Source organism: Rhinolophus hipposideros (genome assembly GCF_964194185.1).
Source record: "Rhinolophus hipposideros genome assembly, chromosome: 4".
NCBI lineage: Eukaryota > Metazoa > Chordata > Mammalia > Chiroptera > Rhinolophidae > Rhinolophus > Rhinolophus hipposideros.
Window position 1 is genome coordinate 64,673,284 of NC_138050.1, and position 14,256 is coordinate 64,687,539.

General features: G+C 38.0%; 1 protein-coding gene across 1 annotated transcript in view; it reads right to left on the reverse strand.

Moving 5' to 3' along the window:
• The window catches only part of HS6ST3 (heparan sulfate 6-O-sulfotransferase 3), a 626,322-nt gene that overhangs the window by 227,655 nt on the left and 384,411 nt on the right, over positions 1-14,256 (reverse strand). The gene's annotated exons all lie outside the window — the stretch shown is intronic.

Here is a 14,256-nt window from a genome sequence, read left to right on the forward strand (position 1 = left end):
CACTAGTCTCTATCTGAGAGCATTTTGTTGATTTGATTTTTTTAATTGCCTCTCCGATACTATCAAAATGTAAATCCCTATTTGAGCGGGGACCACCATCATATTTTTTCCTCAAGTGTCCTAACATCTAGAATAGTGTCCAGAAATGTTCTCAATTACTATGTGTGGCTATGAGAACATGGCAAAAGACAGACTGAAACAGGGAGGGACTTAAAAGTGGCAGAGCAAGGACCTAGACTATGTCACTGAGAGAAAATATCTATTAAAGATTGAAACTGATTGGTCCTTTTCCCTTTAGTGGACACCTGAACAGCTTTGAGTGGCAGGGATGTAAGCAGTAAAGAGATAAAGTAATAGAGATGGATGTAATCACTTCCACATTTACCATTCAGCTAAAGTTCATGAGAAGGAAGATGTAGAAAATATAGTGAACTGAGGTCAGGAGGTGTCAGAAAAATGACCAGAAATGAAGTGAATGCCCCTGATTGCATTAAATATGAGACCAAGCTCTGCTTTTTTAATTATGCCAGAAGAGGTAGACTCTTAAAGAAGTGGGAGGCTGTTACTTCCTTTAATTATGCATTTACAAAATCATGAATAAAAATACCAAATGGGACTACAGATTACCTGGAAGGTGACATGAATCTAACATCTTATATATAGGCGTCCAATCAAAGGAATACATCTGACTCTATTATCGTGCCACACAATTTCTCCCCGCTCACCAGAAGCATATCCACCTTGGTAGAAAAGCTGCTGGATATCTTAATGAAATCAGGTATACTGTATCTATGGTTTACGGTTTTTACCCTCATCTGCCAGTCCAATAATCCTATCCAGAAATACGAGGAAGTAACTTTGTCATGAGCCTGTAAATGAGCCAGGAACCATTTCTTTCTTGTGTAATTGTTCAAACATAATTTGTTAAGTGTTTGTTCCAGAGGGGTTTTTGTGAGTCCTTGAATCAAAAAGGTTTTCCAATTTATAGATACGCATCTGCAATCCACAGGAGCTGAAACATATTTTGATCTAATAATACCAAGAACAAAGTAAAAACAAAAAACTCTCAGGTAATGTACACTATGTCAAACTTTACTCCCATAGTCTTATATTTCAATTGACATACAAAGCACAATTGGTAAATTGTGGAACTGCCTCGAAATAAAATGATACAATGAGTTGTAGTCTACGAAGAAAATTACTTCATGAATAATTTAGCACTGATGAAGGTACTTTATGTGGTAGGCCCCAGGTGACTATTTTGGGCATCACAGTTGCAAGCCATGGCATAATGGGCAAACATTCCTATAGATTTCAGGAGGTCACACAGTATCGGTTTATTTGAGAAGGTACCTCCCATCTGGCCCTGGGCAGACATCATATCATCCTATTTTCATTGGCTTCTCAGTAAAGTTATCATTCCCATTACATTTTGCATTTTTACAGCACCTGTAATGATAGCTCCCAGGCACTATACATTGTTAATTTATTACAGTCATTTCAATTTTGCTAGTTAACTTTCAGTTCTCCCTATGTGTTAAACCCTAAAATCAGCAGGAAGAACTGAAACTTGTAAACACTCAAACCAGTGTACATTCTCAGGAACCAGGAGACCTGGGTTCTCATATCGTTTTTTCCCCTAATTGGCTTTGTGACTAGAGGAAGTCACTTCTTATTTCAGGTCCTCAGTCTTCTCATGGCTGGAATGTCATAATTGGACTAAATGGCCACTAAATCCTCTTCAGCTCTAAGATTTTCTGGTTTTGTATATCAGAGCTCTCAGGAAGATGTGTCTGACATATATCTGCACACAGATATGGATTAATCTGTTCCTGAGGTCACTCTTATGCTACACTCTTTAAGTGTATCATCCATCCTGCTGCTTGCCAGCTGACAGCTCCCTGTGGAGAACTCCATGTCAAATCTAATTCCATAAGGTCCTCAGAACCAGAAATAAATAGGAATGCCTAGGGCTAATTTAGATGTCCCAAGCTAAGCAAAGAGAAATGATTCCTTCATGAGATTTATTTTAGAACAAAAATGGTTTGCAGAGTAAAGTGAAGAAAATGGCATTAACTTATAAGAGCATGTTAGTTAGCAATTAATGGCATAGCTTAAAATGTCAATTTAAGAGATTATCCTCAGCAAGGAATCCATTAACCAAATTTAAGCAATGCTGACAAGGTCCTTTCGGCTGAGGAGGAACTGGAGATAGTGGGTTAGATAGAGGGGCTCATAAAATATCCCTAAAGGTTTCCTGCCCTTCATGTACTTATAATTTAGCAGACAAAACGAGTCACACATTTAGGTGAAGCAGCAAGTTAAAAAAGAAAAAGAAAAAAAATGTATGACCTGACAGCACATGATGAATATTTGGGAAATCCTGAATAAGTGTTATACCCAACTGCTATAAAGACCTTAGAATGAACATTCCGATAAAGGGAGAATTTGTTGTTAAAAGGTGGCTTTGAAGAAATAAATATAAAATATACACTGGAAAGTATCTGAGAAGGAAGGCAGTCAGGTTGAATTCACCAAAGAGTCCATTGTGCACTAAGGTTCAGAGCAGTGCTCCGCACACAGCAAGACCAAATCTGCTGGAAAACTTCAGAGCTCTGCCTGGCCATCCCCAAAGTGACTTTTCAATGTCTTGTCACCATAAAGGAATTCTCCATGGAAAGTGGTTGTTAGCCAGCTGCCACTGCCCCCTTGCCGAGCCTGTCAATGACCTACACCCAACACTCTGTTCTTGTTACATAGCAGAGAGACCCTGAGAGTAAAGGAATAAAGTAGATTCTCATATAGAGAAGGTCCAGGCCTTGGGCTATAGGCAAATACCCAGCACATTTATGGTGTAGGCCATAAGGGAGAGGGCTTGGGTGAGCGGGAAGTGGGAAATGCAAAATCAGAATATTAGTTCAGAATATTATCCAGGGAACCAGTAAAACAACTGGATGTGTTGACATGAAAGAAGGAGCCAGTGTGGTTTTCTGAACCCAAGAGTGGTTACCCGAGGGAACGCAATATCTGTTATTAATCAGCCAATTATCCATCAATTCCAGGAATACATTAAAATGGAAGGAAAACAATGAAGGATCACTTGAAGATAAACAGACTTTAAAATAGACACTCAAATTGAGTTCTTCAAATGTCATGGTTGAGGTAGATTCTGTCATTACAGTCATACGATACAAATTTGATCTCAGATTAAAATTTTAAAATAAACATAGTGATACAGTCAGGGCTAGATCGGGATATAAACTGATAAGGACTTTTTAAAAGTTTATAATTTCCCTATTTCCCAAACCAATGTACCCAATATATAAAGTATCTACTTTAGGTCAATTGCTCTCTTTTCTAAATAGCCTGAGCATCATTCTCTCTTGCTAAACACTCTGCTGAGAAATCTTAGAGGAGTAAGCCATTCTTTAGCCTGTGATAATATCAACCCATGGAGGCACTGGATCCCGTAAAATGTCGAGATCATGAAAAAAATATACAACAAGGGACCTGCCCAAATAGAACTTATAGACCAGCTGGAGATGCAGGATCTCCTCTGATCCGAGTCCTCTGTAACCCATCCTCCCCAGGAAGCAGTGGAACTGATTAAAAAAAAATCCACTGAGAAAGTAGAATTGGTAAAAATTTAGAGAGACAATTTTTCCTAATTTAAATCTTGAATTTTCTATATGATCTAAATATTGCTAAAATTGCCACATACTCTAATATTTCACTAGGAGAGCTCATAATATTTTAAAACAAAAACTATTTTCCTTTCAAATTCTTAATATATTTATAATGCAAAAGATCTCTATAATTAATACATATGGCAGAAGAGAGGCATGACCGTTGTCTTTTTTTCTTCATTGTGTGAATTAAATTACTTCTAAATTATTCACATATTCTACTAGAATAATAAAAAAACATCTTTTTCTACATAAATCACATTACTCATTTGGAGCATGTAGTCAAATTCCTTTAAAATGTCGTTTTGATAACACATAAGACAAAGCACCTCAAGTGACGAGTAGCATTTGGTTCATCCTATTTTGAAGAAAACAGTGTGAGCTTCACACTTGCATTTGTATCTGCTTCATCCTCACTTATTTTATGTAGAGCATAACCTTTAAGGCATGCCAGGCCTTTGGCAGAATTGTGAGGTTGAAGGGAAGAGTCTGTCTCACTCACCCATTTTTTTCTGATGTCCCTCTTTCCCCTTTGAATGTGCCACTACTGACCCACCCTTTGCACCAAGCTGAACTTGTATCTTACCGTAAGCCTCTGCAAACAGAGGCAGACTCTCTCCCACTCTCATTTATAAAACAGATTTCTGACATCTGACCTACCTTCAAAAATTTATCAGTCTTAGCATTGGTTTATTTATCAGTGTCCTTGCTTTTTGAGATGCCTTAATACAATTAATTGATCCAGGCTAAGATGATTTTTTTTCCTGTTGTAGCTGAATTAACATTTAATTATGTGAATAGCACCCTACCAGTTTAGATAAGTCAATGATACAAGGGCTTATGAAACATGTCCCTTGTCCTGAGAGCAGTTTATGAGAATAGGATCTATAGGGAAAGAAACAAACACATATAAGCAATAGAATGAATGGTTGGAATAAGGAAACAGCACAGAAAAACAAATGCCCCGTATGGGAAGAACATGGAGTAGATGTAACTGCGAGTGGAGATCGCTTTTCAATTGGGTCTTTGAGGCAAGAGAGAAGTGGTCTAGTCTAACTACCAGAGTATGAGCTTCTCAACAGCATCTCACATCAGACACAGAGCAAAGGGCCTGCTAAATGGTTAAAGAATGATTTTTTAAATGAGAAAAGGCTAAAAATACAGAGGGCCAGGTACAGATAAGTAGGTCATCGATATCCTTCTAAAACCACACAACTCAGATAGCATCCGATGGGACAGCCTTTCTCTTGCACAATCATCCATGGAGAAAGTGTTACTCATTACAGACTTTTTGAGATTCTCTAGGATCACATTCTACCTGGCTGTTTCAGAATGTCCTAAAATGAGGATGGCAAGCATTACCCTGTCCCCTGGGCACCATAGTTTTCCACCTTGCTTGGCCAACCAAAGTCAGCATTCCAGACATTACTTTGCCCCCCTCCCAAGCACAAATGGAGACGAGCCACAATCTCCAGCTGTCTAGAAAGAAATGAACGCCTTCAGCTAAGAATGCCCTTTACATTTGATCATTCAGGATCTGTAGAGAGTTTTTTTCTATGCATTACTGTGTGTGTTATGCATGTGGAGAGAGAGCATCTTGTTTTTATGTTGTCTATAATAAATTATAAGTGTAACAGTGGAAGTTTTCTCAATACTGTTTGTAAATGCAGCCAGAGGCTATTAAGTCATTGGTGTATCAAATAAATATAATTAGTAAATAGCAAAATAACATGCTTGTAAACTGCCTTTGGAAATATGTGATTAGACCAAAGACAACAATTTCTGCCAATGCTTCTAAGTGTTTTCAAGAGCTACCAGGAAAATGCTTCAACAATTTCATAACAACTTTGAAAAATTTATATGTACATCTGCTAAAAAGGTAGACAGCACATTTACTCAGTACAAACTCCTTTTGAATGCTTCATGTAGAAAATTTAAGGACAGGGGTATGCCTAAGTCACATTATATTTTTTTCAGGGGAGTTAATATGTGCTTGATTATTGACTATAAGTTTTTAAATTGGCATTTGATGAGGTTAAGAAGAGTTATAAATATACCTCCACGTGCAGAGTGCTCTCAGGCTGTAAAGTTATTCTCAATTACTAACACTTAAAATTAATCCAGCAAGTCAATCAGTTTGGAGCAATGTGAACTCATCTTGCCCCTCTCTCTTGCTGGCCTTAGGAAAGGGTGTTTGTTCCTGACCAGCGATGTGTTTTCCATTGTCCAGCAATGGAAACTAAAGGATCATATTGATTCTTCCTCTGAGAGATGCAGAGAGATGCTCATTTGTCCCTTATTCAGCTTTCCATAACTAACACTTGATTGCTGTAAAACCCTGCTTTGCTCATTTCTCACATCCCAGCCTCTCACACCCAATCCATATTAATAATTCTTTCAAGAACCTCACTTTTATATGTGACTTCCCTGTAAAGAACCTAAAATGGATCTCGATGCATATATCTCAAGCCACAAGTTTCAATCCTACTGAGCTTTCAAGATTTTACAAAATTTAGCTCCTACCATACCTATATAACTTAATTTTCTGCTAACCCCCAACCAAACCTTCTACTCAAGTTAGACTAGTCTTCTTAATATCCCCCTAGGCCCATTTACAGGTACACCTCCATTCCCCATGTCATTCAGGACTCCCTGCTACAATGGCTTGCCCTCTAAGACCTACATACATTCCCACTAAGTCCGATTTCTCCATACACACCTGGGTAGGCCCATGTTTGAAATTCTATGCAATTATGTTCTGTTCTGCATTTAACTGATACATGGTTCCTGTATGTGTGTCTCTCTTCTTGTCTTTCCCAGGCACTCAGAAATTCCTTCTGGGAAAAGAGCTAATTTTGTATGTCTCTTGCCTTCTCCACAATGCCAAGACTAGTGGCGAGCAAAGAGCATGTAAATAATGATAACCACGAAGGTGAAGGCTGTGACTATGGTGGTAACTATCGTATATTGATCCTTCGCTTATGTGGCCAGCCCTGGCCTATCCCATGCTAATAAATTATCACATTTAAATTTCATGACAACCACATGGGAGAGAGGTGATTCAATGTACCATTTAAAACACAAGAAAATGGATGCGTATGAAGGTCAGTTTGACAAGCTCGTCTGTTAAAACTGAATTTCAAAGAGGTAGGTCTCCATAATTGTCCTTGAGATATTTAATAATACAGTCAGTGTATACATTGGGATTACATTCAGAAATACATGGCTCTTAGTCCTGTGATCAATGGAGTTTCCTGAGCATTCATTTAGTCATTCATTCATTCAATATACACGAATCAAGTCACCTCTATATGACACATCCTAATTTCTAAGATCTGAGGATTAAAAAAAAATCAATAAAATATGTTCCCTGCCCTCAAACAGTTCAAAGTCTTGGCATTCCACAAAATCACACCTATAGTCTTATTTCCCGTAAATTGCTGCCTGGGAGAGAATAACTATGATGGTAGAGAAGGAGCACTTTAACAGCAATCAAGATCTGATAGTCATTTTAGGGCCTGGATAATCAATGTCTGGTGAGGATAAAGAATAATGAGAAAGGAAACAGGTATATAAGGAAAGATAGATTGGGTGACAGAGAAAGCTCTGACAGAAACTTCTAGAAAAGCCAAGACCCAGTAAAGACTTCTAGAGAAATAATTTCTGGACCCCTAGGGCTATGTGCTAAAGCCCATATTTATCCGTCCATAGCAGAGGTGTGAATGTGTGCAAAGACCTCAAGGCCAGATCAAACGAGACTATACTTCTTTCCAATCTGGGGCCTCTGGGGATTACGTTAATACTGAGCACTTAGTCATCATGTTTGATGGCTTCGGTGGCCTCATTTATCAAGGATCTATAGTTAAATTTAATTTTCCTGTGAGTGGAGGACAGCCATGGCAGCCAGGCTCCTTGTGGCTGCTCTGTCCCTGTTGATGCCTTCTGAAGTGGAAATGATGGATGCCACATGTTCTGGCTGTGATTAAATTTGCTTTGACAAAGCAGCATGGAAATCTGATTTTGAATAGACTTCTGCATTTCACCTAGTGCTGAGTAAACAGATACAGAACATAATGCTTACATGGCTGTCAGGCTGATAGCTAATTCATTGTGCCCATCTAATCAGGCTGTCCATTAAATTATTATTTGTCAATAACATGCAGGATCATTTTTGAAATTCTGAGGAATGGGAAGCTTGTTTTTAAGTAAATAAACGTGGAGGGCTTGACAATGGTAGGGGAGTTCCCTAGGAAGGTCCAAATAACTCATCACTCTCCAGGTCCCCACTCCCCTGAAGAATCAAAGCACCATTTAAGAAGTTTTTAGTCTCACTTCACTTGGCTCCCATTTCAAATGCAAACTACATCACCCAATTACAACAGAGAATGAAGCTACAAACATTGACACTTTAGCTCCCCAGTTTATCTTTAAAGGAGAATGAAGCAGAAAATCAAGTTAAGCATGCATCTTATGTTTGAGCTTTTAACCTCCTGCCTAGAAATGCTGAGTGCAGACCACCTCCTGGAAAAGGCTTTCACTTTGGGGGAAACACTCCAGAGAGCTTTCTTCTCAGGCAGCAAAAGTGGTAGAGAATGTGATTCTATTACAATGCTTGTTCTGGTGTCCCATCAGTGGTGTAAGTATAAAACCGGGGTTCTTTGTGATATTAGGAAAGGTCCTCTGTCATTCTAGTACAACTTTTCAACTTTTCCTCTCCAGCCCTGTTCCCAAACTCATACCTCCTCACTTCTGGTGCTTTTAAAGCATTTTCTCAGCCTTCTGTGAGCCCTTCTTAGGACATCTGGACCTCCACCAACACCCTCATTTTGAACCAACTCCTTGCCGACCATCTCCATAATTGTGAAATATATTTGCTAATGGAACCCACAGATATCATACCTTTCATATTACTAAGTAGCTCAGGGTGTGCAACACACTTGCATATTCACACTAGCTGAAAGAACTTGAGCAAGTTTTTTAAAGCTCTCTAAGCCTTTTTCGTCTCACTGGAAACACAGTATGTATATCAAAGTGCAGCTGCAAGGATTAAGTGGAATAATGTATGTGTAGAGGAAACCATTTTTCCCTCATTAGCTACCCCTTGTGACCCATCATAGGAACTGGCCTCTCAGAAGTACAAGAGAACCAGCTATCAATCCTCTTGTTACAGTCATTCTTGCTTTTCCACAGAAAAGGGGTGACCTGGCTGTTCTTTGGATCCAGCTGGAGAGGGTCCGACCCCTGCTGAGGACAGCATGAGGCTGGGGTGTCTGGACTGGCCTGCAGTTATTTGTCTGGCTCACTGGCTTTTGGAGGTAGGTATGTTTGATTCAGAAGAGAAGAGATCACATTTTGGCCCCGAGTCCAAGTTGCATTCTTCTCAGCTTTACCTGTAATAAAACTGATATCTGACAGTTGTGTTTATTTCTTAAAGGGGAAAGGACTCAGGAGAGAGGCAGCACAAATTATTTATTGTATACATTACCCCCAAACAATGATGACCAGCACATAGCAGCTACACCATTCCTGGTAGTATTAATAGTAAACAAGTAATTCTGTGAGATACAGAATGACAGCGATGTTTCTTGTCTCATTTAGCCTTCACAATACCCCAGGTAGGCAGGTAGGGCAAATAAAACCTCCATTTCACACATGGGGAAACTGAGTTTCATAGGTGTTTGGTGATTTGCTCAAGTTCACAAAATTAGTAGGATCCAAGACAAGAAAAGCCAGACTTTGTAATGTTCCCTCAAGTGCACTTTCCACAAGAATACTGCTTTCTTATTTATGTCTTTCCAAGAGGAGTGGGATCCCTTTATCACTCTCCGGGGTTCTGAGTGTCCCTTGGGTTTCTCAATGTAAGTTTTTGTTTCAGCTTCGGTGACCTCAGGCCATAGTGCTACTTTTCTTACTCAAAAGCCTTTGGTTGCCAACACTTGCCCCTACAAGGAAGCTGGCATTTCCATAATGCTTACTGTAAAGATGGCCAAGGACTGGCAAATGACTGTCATAGCCAGAACGATGGTCCTAGTTACAATGCCACTAATGGATCACAGTCCACCCTTTGCCCTGTTGACCTGCACTGGGAGAGCAATAAATATAAGAAATAGCTCAAGATTTAACCACAAAATGGCCTCAGGGTTTTTGAAAAATAATTTGGGGAATGTAATCAATAATGTTGTAAAGATTTTGTAGGGTATCTGATGGACACGTGTCCCATTTGGGAGACCACCTCAGGGAAGACGTAGATGCTTGATCAATGTACTGTACACCTGAAGCTGAACAATAATGAATGCCAACTATAATTTTATATATATAATGTGATGGCTCGGTGCGATGTTGGAGGGATAGTGGAAGAGGGGATGGGGAAGGGGGGTTCACAGTGTGAGGGATATAAATGATGAACGTCTCAGTATTACCTTGTCTTGTGCACCTGAAACCAATAATAATAATAATAATAATAATAATAATAATAATAATAAAGATTTAATGTAATGACCGGGAATTGAAATTTATGTAACGAACATCCAGCCAACAAAACTGCGGTATTCCCAGAACACTGCTCTTCTAAAGTTTGAGCTTAAAATGATCTACAGTTACCACTTGAAAAAGAATCACATCTTCCACAGTATGTCTGAAAGGTAATGAAGGGACATCTGTAAAACATGGTTTAATCCAAGGAAAATCCCATTTTTCCAAATATCAATTTGTTACCAAGTCAGGAGAATTTGAATCTCTCAGAGCCTGGCTATATGGACAAAGTAGGAGAAAGGGGTTTGCAAACTTTTACTCTGTTGCAAATAAATTCATTGTTTATTAGGAGAATGACTAGAACAATGAGGACAGCAGAGAGAAAGATGAGAGGAAAGAGATATGACTAGAAACATAGATTAGAGATAGTTTCTGATCAGCATTGAATGCTGCCCTGAAGATGAGGCATGGATAAGCCATGAGGTGGGATCTATACCTTTCCTACTCAGTGTGGTTAATGAACCAGTAGCATAGGATTCATGAAAACTTGTTAGAAATGCAGAATCATCAGATCTACTGAATCAAAATCTTCATTTTAACAAGACTCCAGGTAATTCTAAAGCACATTAAATTTTGAGAAGCATTGCTGGCTAGGGCTTTAAAAATAGGGATTGGTACTGTCAGATCTGTGTTTCAAGCAGGCCTTGTTGGGCGGTGGGGAACCAACAATGTATGAAGATAAGTTATCAATAAGGAAAGACCACAGCCGGTCCATCCAATTGTGGAACTATTGTAATAGTACAGATGATGATAAAGACCAAACAGTTGTTGGAATAGAATAGAGGGAATAAATCTGAAATATATCAGAAATAGAAAGAATAGATTTGGAAATTGATTAGATAAAGAATATCTGTGTAAAGAAAGATTTAAGATGAAGTTCTAGAGCTTCCATCTTGGGTTATATGTCAAAGAAAGGTTTGTTTACCTTATATTCATACCTGGACAGAGAAGGAGTACATTTCATATAAATTTAATGACTGCATGCTCTACCTAGGTCACGGAATTTTAAATTATGTTCCACAAACACCGAGGGATCTAAAGAGGTGCTTTAGGAACCACCAAGGTGAGAAGGAAGAAGTCAGGTGGTCATTGCTCGAGTTCTTACTTCCAAACTTTATTTGCAAAACAAACAACAACACAAAATCCTTCATATTTTTTTAATTATCTCAGAAATGTTTGAATCATACGATTTGAAGATCAGTCTCAACTCTAACATCTGGCCTGTTACCATTTTTATTATTGGACTCGTTTTTCCTTGAGATATTAAGACAGGTAAAACTTGGACGTACTTGGCCTTATTATTGGCAATCTCCAGAATAATGGAGAGAAGTGAGCATTGTTTATTATAGGCAATCTGCTCTTGGATAACTAAGAGGTGGGGGCAATCCTATCTGAATTTATGCTAAGAAAATAATTCAATAGATGAAAGCTGTTACAAAATGTAAACATGTTCAATGTGACATATCTATAGTATTAAAAAAATAAAATAACCTACATGTCTTACAAACAAAAATCATTTAAAAAATCATGGTGTTTTATTTTACAGAGTAATATGTAAACTTGAAAATAACAGTTATGAAGATCAGCCCTTCACATGGAAAAAACTTTACAATAAAAAGATAACCAAACAATGAAGAATATATATAAAATGCAAGATCACTATGGTTGCAATTATATAAATGCATGTATGCATATGATCAAAAGATAGAAAGGCATATATATATATATATATATATATATATATATATATATATATGAATGAGGTAAAATATTATTAATATCTGAATCATGAATAAATGTCATAGGTTCTATCTTCAAAATACACTGAGTCCAACATATTCTTGCCACATCTACCACAATTACCCTGATCCAAGACTCCATCTCTCACTTCAGGCCTCCATCCCAACTGGCCTCCATACCCTCTCTTGCAAGCTATTCTCTCCTCCAGTAGCTACGGCAATATTCTGTATATAAATGAGATCTTGTCATATCCTATGCATAAATTCTATCCACGATTTCTCATTATACTTAGAATATAATCCAAATTCCTAACTCTGGATCAGCAATTCTCAAATTGGTCTCAGGAGCATAAATCTTACCATTAGCAAGAAATAAATTTCTAAAAATTATTGAGGGCCCCCAAAGGGCTTTTGTTTATGTGGATTAAATCTAATGATATCTACTGTAGTTTAAAACTGAAAAATATTTAAAATATTAATTTACTAATGTGTTTATAAGCAATAAATCTATTGCCAATTAACGTAACAAACTAAAAAAAAAAAAACTATAGTAACTTCCAAAAAATCAGTGAGAAAAATGTCATTCTTGTATGTTTTGCAAATCACTTTTAATACCTGGCTTAATAGGAATACACCTAGATTATCATACCTGCACTTAATCTGTTTTGATGTTATTCTGGTTAAAGGATATGAAACAATTTGGCCTCCCACAAATATACAGTTGGAAAAAAGAATTATTTTAAGGTCACTTTCATATAATTGTGGACACTTCTTTGGTATCATGAAAACTTGGTGATAGGTGGTGTCTTCGTGATTAGCAGCAATGTGGAATCTGAAGCTTTATCAATGAACATTTTGTAAGGTATTACAGTAACATACAATGGTCTGTCTTGCACTTTGAATTAATCTTCTAATCAGGCATGATTTTTGACATTATGTCACTGGAAACTATTTGCTCACTGAGTTATGAGGAACCTCCAAATGTTGACATGTTTCATTACATAATATTACCACCACCCTCATCACTAAAGTCTTTTAAGTTTTGGGCACCTGTCATGGGGACTGACACTGGTTTTCTAAAAACTGTAATTTTTCTCCTGAGAGCTCAAATTTTACCATTAGCAACAAATAATGTTGTTTGTTTTCATTGAGGTGATAGACTCACCTTCGAAGCAACAGGTTCAGTTTTGAGGATGGCTGTCAAATCCCTAAGTCTGAATAACCATCATTTGAAAAACATTATTTCAAATAAAAAAATAACGTTCCATAAAAAACATTGCCAGTTCAGCTCACAATCCGTTGTGCCAGTGCTTTTCCGTGGGAAAACCACCATGTTGGAGTCTGCTGCAGAATTGCTTAGTGTGTACAGTACTTCCCATTTCATTACAAAGAATGGTAAAAAGATGCATGCTCACAGCTCGAGATTTCACACAATTACTAATCACACCACTTTAGCAAGGTCCTTCTGAAGCAAACCTGGCGTTATGTAGATTGGTCCTGAATGGCAATGAAGAATACAGTTTAGTGCTCCTGCCTTGACAGGCACCAAGGCGCTATCATTGCTTTTCTATCAGGAGTGCAAATATTAACACAGTAAAATAGTTTTGACATTGCAAATGCCCCTGAAAGGTCTTGGAACCCCCAGGGGTCTGTGAAGCACACTTTGGGAACAACCTTGCCTACTTTTCCAAGGTATCTCATGCCACATGCTGCCCCAGCCACAAAGGCTTCCTTGCCACTTCAATACACCAAGCTTGTTCCTGCCTCAGGGCATCTACATTTGCAGTTTCTTCTACTGGTGATGCTCTGACCTTCAGTATTTACCCAGGCTGGCTGCTCCTCATCAATTCTGTTTTTTGTTTAAGTGATATCTCACCAAGACACTTTTGCTGGTCCCCTGTCCACAACAGGCTCCATCTTTCCCCAACAGAACCTCAGGAATCTTTCTATGCCCTTCCTTTTCCTATTCTACTTGGTCATATCACTTACCACTAACCAGAATGCCATTATACATTCACTTGCTTACTTGTTGATTGTCTGCCTCCCTCACTAAAAGATAAGCTCCATGAGAGCTAGGACTTTGTTTTATTTACCACTACAGCTCCAATGCCTAGAAAAGTGTTTGCCATTTCACATATTCAATAAATACTTATTTTATGAATAAGTCAATATACTTCAAAGAAATAATCCCTTAAATGCTCTTGCTATGTTATTTTTCAGCGAATAACAGAGTCTTCTGAGTGGGTACTGTCCAATAAAAATATGTGAGCCACAGATATAATTTTAGATTTTCTAGTAGC